Here is a 4,730-nt window from a genome sequence, read left to right on the forward strand (position 1 = left end):
CCTCCTTAGAGGCAGAGGAAGGTTGGGAGTTTTTTCAGGTGCCATTGTACCATCCTGCTCTCCATCGTGGTCAATTCTATGCTGCCTTTGCTTCTTTTGAAGAATTAAATAGGTTGCCATGGCGCGAGTATATATTTTTTGATTCAAGGCAGTTTTGATCTCTTGAATTTTGTATCCCATTGAAAACATCTGGAAAGCAAGGTTAGGGTCTGGTTCTCTCGGGATTTCTGTCAAGGAAATCAGCGAGTCTTCCTCATGGCCCAGCCATGGGTGTGCTGTTATTTCCACGATGCAGGGTCTCTGTGTGGGGTCCACTGTCATTAGTTGGTTCAGTAGATCTTGAAGCTCTGGGGAGAGGTGAGGCGGTATCCAACAGTTTCGAGCTAGAATCTGTGACTTTATCTCGGAGTGCCCGGCCTCTCTGAATGGGAGGTATCCGGTCACCAGAAAGTAGAGAACCACTCCAAGGCTCCAGATATCAGTGGGAAGCCCTTCATATTCTGTGTAACCGAACACCTCGGGGGCACAATATTCAGCCGTGCCCCAGAAGCCCCTGGCCTTTTCGCCAGAGGTGAATATTTTCCCCAGACCAAAATCACTGAGTTTGATGTGCCCCTCTGAATCCAGTAGGATGTTCTCAGGCTTGATGTCTCTGTGGGCAATATTGTGACTGTGGATATATTTGATGGCCGAAGTCAGTTCCCTGAATAGAGTACGTGCCTCTTCCTCGTCCAGATGTCCGTACTGAGTGACACGTTTGAACAGGGATCCCCGGGTGGCACATTCCATCACCAGGTAGGTTTTCTGCTTGGTCTCGATGACCTGCAGCAGCTGTACTATGTGAGGATGCTGTATAGTTTTCAGGAGCTCAACCTCACAGCTGATCAGGGGTTCTGTACTTGTGCCCTTTTTCAATATTTTGATGGCGACCAGAGTCTGGGTCACAAGGTGGATAGCCACTTTGACTTTTCCCAAGGACCCTTCACCTAGGGTGCCCATGACATAATAATCCTTGGCCAGGGTGTGCCCTTCAAAGGAACTGGTTGTGAACTTTCTTGTCATCGTCATCACACCTTGCTTCTCCCGGTAGAAGTGACCAGTAGCAACAACAAGTAAAGATGGCAGAGAAAAGAAATTAAATCCCTGCCAGTAATTCTTTTTCATTGCTATAAATTCTAAGATTAGCCATCAGAGACACCTCCCGCCCCCCAAGAAACAGGATATGCCTCATGGACACAGGAAAACAACAACACATCAAGAACAAACACAGTGGATGGAAAGAATGAAGGATCAGAGCAACAAAGGAAAGAAAAGAGAAAAAAAAGTCAGGAGAACAAGGATTCCCATTTCAAAGGACAAAACATTGATTCTCTTGACTGAAGAACCCATCAGGAGGGGAAGGCACCAAGTTAAATGTCACAGCTGAACATCAAGATAGGTTTACCTAGCAATAAGTGGGATGCCACACGCCCCATCTGAAAAACTGACAGTATACAAACAGGTTTGGGGACAAGAATCACACAGTGCCTATGAAGAATGACAATTTGTCATTTTTTGGAAATGGAGATAATTTGAGGCTACTGCGTTACATGTAATAACCTAGCACAACACAGACAAATATCACAAATTTTACCCCATTAGATTATGCAGGATCTGGGTGGTTTGGGGTTGGGCTGAAAGGGAGACTGTGGAACCCCTGGATGACAGAAGGAGGGATGGGGTAGGAGTAGCAGAATGGAGCAGGCTTACACGATCAAAGTGCATGTGTGAAAAATGCCAATGAAGTGCTTTTGTGCAATTAACACATACTAAGGTCAGATTGAAAAGAAGAGTCACAAGTTTAGAGTGACAAAGGAAAATAAGTTAAGCAAAGAAAAATGGATATTAGCCAGGCAGTGCTGGCTCTAGTCTTTAATCTCAACACTCAAGAGGCAGAGGCAGGCCAATCTCTAAGTGGGAGGCCAGCTTGGTTTACAGGATGAGTTCCAGGATGGCCAGGGCTCCAGAGAGAAACCCAGTGTCTAAAAACCAAAAATATCAAGGAAACAAACAAAAATGAATGTATATGATTGTTAAGTCATGAAGAAAAATAAAGTAAGACAAAGCTGAAAGCAAAGCATCCAAATGAATAAATTCACGTAAACAAAAGTCCAAACCTCTGAGCTTGTACAAACCGAACAGCAGGAAAGGACTGTGTTATAGTGTAGCAGATGGTTGATGTTGAAGTGCAAGCAATCACCAACATCCAAATCCAGTTCAACCACCAACCACCAAGTCTAACCAACCACCAACCTCTAAGTCCCACAGATCACCACCAAACAGCTCTCTGCACAGAAGGACACAAATCATCCCCAGGCAGTGCATTATATGGACAGCTGTCTGTCATTCCTCATAATGACTGCTTGTGAGATCAGCGCATCAGTGGACCAATGACAGCTGGCACAACCCTCAGTAGTTTTTTCTCACATTTTGGTCCATGGGTTTATCTTTGTCACTTTTCATTTCACTGACACTAATACTCTGATGATAAGCCCTTTAGGGGAGGAAGGGCTTTATTTAGGTCTATACTATGAGGGGGTTCTGGGAGTGCTGGGTTCTTCTTCTTGGGCTTGTAGTTTAATGAATACAAGAATTTAGTAAGACTTGAAAGAAGCTCTTACATAACTTTATTTCAGTGTGAGAGACAAATAGAAAAGCAGATGCTAGCAAGAAGTTGTAGAGGATAGGAGAAAGCCATTCCTGTTGCAGTGGAGTCTATCAAGCAAGCTATGTGGAGAAAATAGGCGTAGAGGCATCAGAGAATGTGAGAGAAATTCTAATTGAGGAGAAAAAGCCTCTAGGAGTGTATTGTGTGACTGTATTCCTGAGGAGTTTTGAGCAAAGTTGACTCCCTGTAGAGAGGGAACAGACAGCAGATCACAGTAGGAAACCACCAAAGTCCAATGTGCTGATCCAATGACTTCAAAATTGGGAGGACAGGGAGAACAGAACCCTCCCGTGGAGCAGAAGGACAAAGGCTCACTGGCCTTGATTGTCTGTAGGACAAGACTGGGAAAGAGGGAAGCAGCTCCCCTTTGGTACAGGACTTGCATCTGCAGTGGAAATGAGCAGCAGTGTGAATGGGGTGCTCTGAGCTCTCTCATCCACATGGGAATGCTTATGTCCCAGGAAGGAGGGATGGACATGTGACACCTGTCCAGACAGAGACAACCCAGGTGGCCTTCTGATGGCTGCCTCCCTGGAAAGCTTCTCTGCATAGTAAGATCTTCACTGTGTTGTCTTCCTCTTTCCTTCTCTATTACTCAGGTTCTCCAGAGTAACAGAATTTAAACAAGGAATATATATGTTATTTATTAGAATGGTGGGTAGGCTGTGGTCCAGCTACTTCAACAATGGCTGTCTACCAACAAAAGGTACATGAATCTAGTAGTTATTCAGTTCATGAGTCTAGATGTCTCAGCTCATCTTCGATATATGCCAGGATCCTGCAGAAGTAGGCTCATATGTCAGTGAAAGAATAATCTTGCCAGGGAGAGCAAACAAGCTTGAGAGAGAAAAAATCCTTTAATTAGTCTGCCAGCAAAGGGTGTGGCCCAGATTAAAGTTTGATCTTCCCACCTCAAAAGATCTGGATTAAAGGTAGATCTTCCCACTTCAAATGACTTACGGAATCCCTAACAGGTGTACCCAGTGGCTGGGGTTTCAGTTGAATTCTAGATAGTCAATTTGACAGCCAAGAACGGATATCACACCTTCTTAACTTCTCTCCAGCAGCATCAGCTTTGTTTGAGTTAGTTTGTAACCACAAGCCACTCTTTTGAATCTCATTCCATATCCACTGGAGGCATATCAGCCTAGACAAAATCCAAAGAATTGTAATTAGGGTTTTAACTAGGAGACGCTGACTTAAGCAGCTTTCAACTGTGTTTTGAGGCTCAAATAAAATGGCATCTCTCCATAGACTCTAAAACAGGAGCTCATTTTTGCTATTAGATAAATTAAGCTATTTTATAAGAATGTGGTCGATACAGCAAACTTTCTGTGTGATGGGGGAAAGGATCCCTTGCAAAGATGGTGAGTCCTAACAAACAGCATCTCCAGCTGTGGTCAGCCTGGTCTAACATCCAGTTATATCTGAAGGTGTGTCTGTAGCCCAGGAAAAAAATCTAACTCAGCAAGGCCTAGGTATGTTGAATCTTGGATTACTATCTCAGATCTTAGGAGAAGATGAAGCAGGCTTGTGCATTTGAGGCAAGCCTGAGCTACTTCCAGGGAACTTGATAAAACAGCAGTAGCCACAGCAAAAACAACAAACAAATGGCAAGCCCCTTTGGAAGAGGGCATACATGCCCAAAGCCTGATGGAAGGAGAGACTCCAGCCTTGTTTTAAACACCCAAAATGCTTCTTCATTTTTCTTTCCCTTCTTGATAAGTAATAAAACTCATTTTTGCCTAATAATCTGTATGTTACCAATCTATTTCATAGACTACAATTGTAAAAATTAGATTAAACTTTTACAGTTTTTGAAGAAGCTACAAGCTCCCTCCAGTCCTAAAACTCTGCTTGCTATAAGAGAGCAGGTGAAATCTATACCAGAGTATATCCACATCCCTGGCATAGTCACTGGCATTTGGCTCCAAATAAACTATTTCTCAGTCTTTGTAGAGAAAGAGCCTTGTTCACTTCAACAACATTGGCCACTAGGTGTCAGGGAAGGCCCGAAAAGGGC

General features: G+C 43.8%; 1 pseudogene; it reads right to left on the reverse strand.

Annotated features, from left to right (window-relative positions):
- Positions 1-253: 253 nt before the first annotated feature.
- On the reverse strand, positions 254-1,062 carry LOC127221246 (sperm motility kinase X-like; annotated as a pseudogene).
- Positions 1,063-4,730: the final 3,668 nt, after the last annotated feature.

This window comes from Phodopus roborovskii, unplaced genomic scaffold, assembly GCF_943737965.1.
Source record: "Phodopus roborovskii unplaced genomic scaffold, PHOROB, whole genome shotgun sequence".
NCBI classification, from domain to species: Eukaryota; Metazoa; Chordata; class Mammalia; order Rodentia; family Cricetidae; genus Phodopus; species Phodopus roborovskii.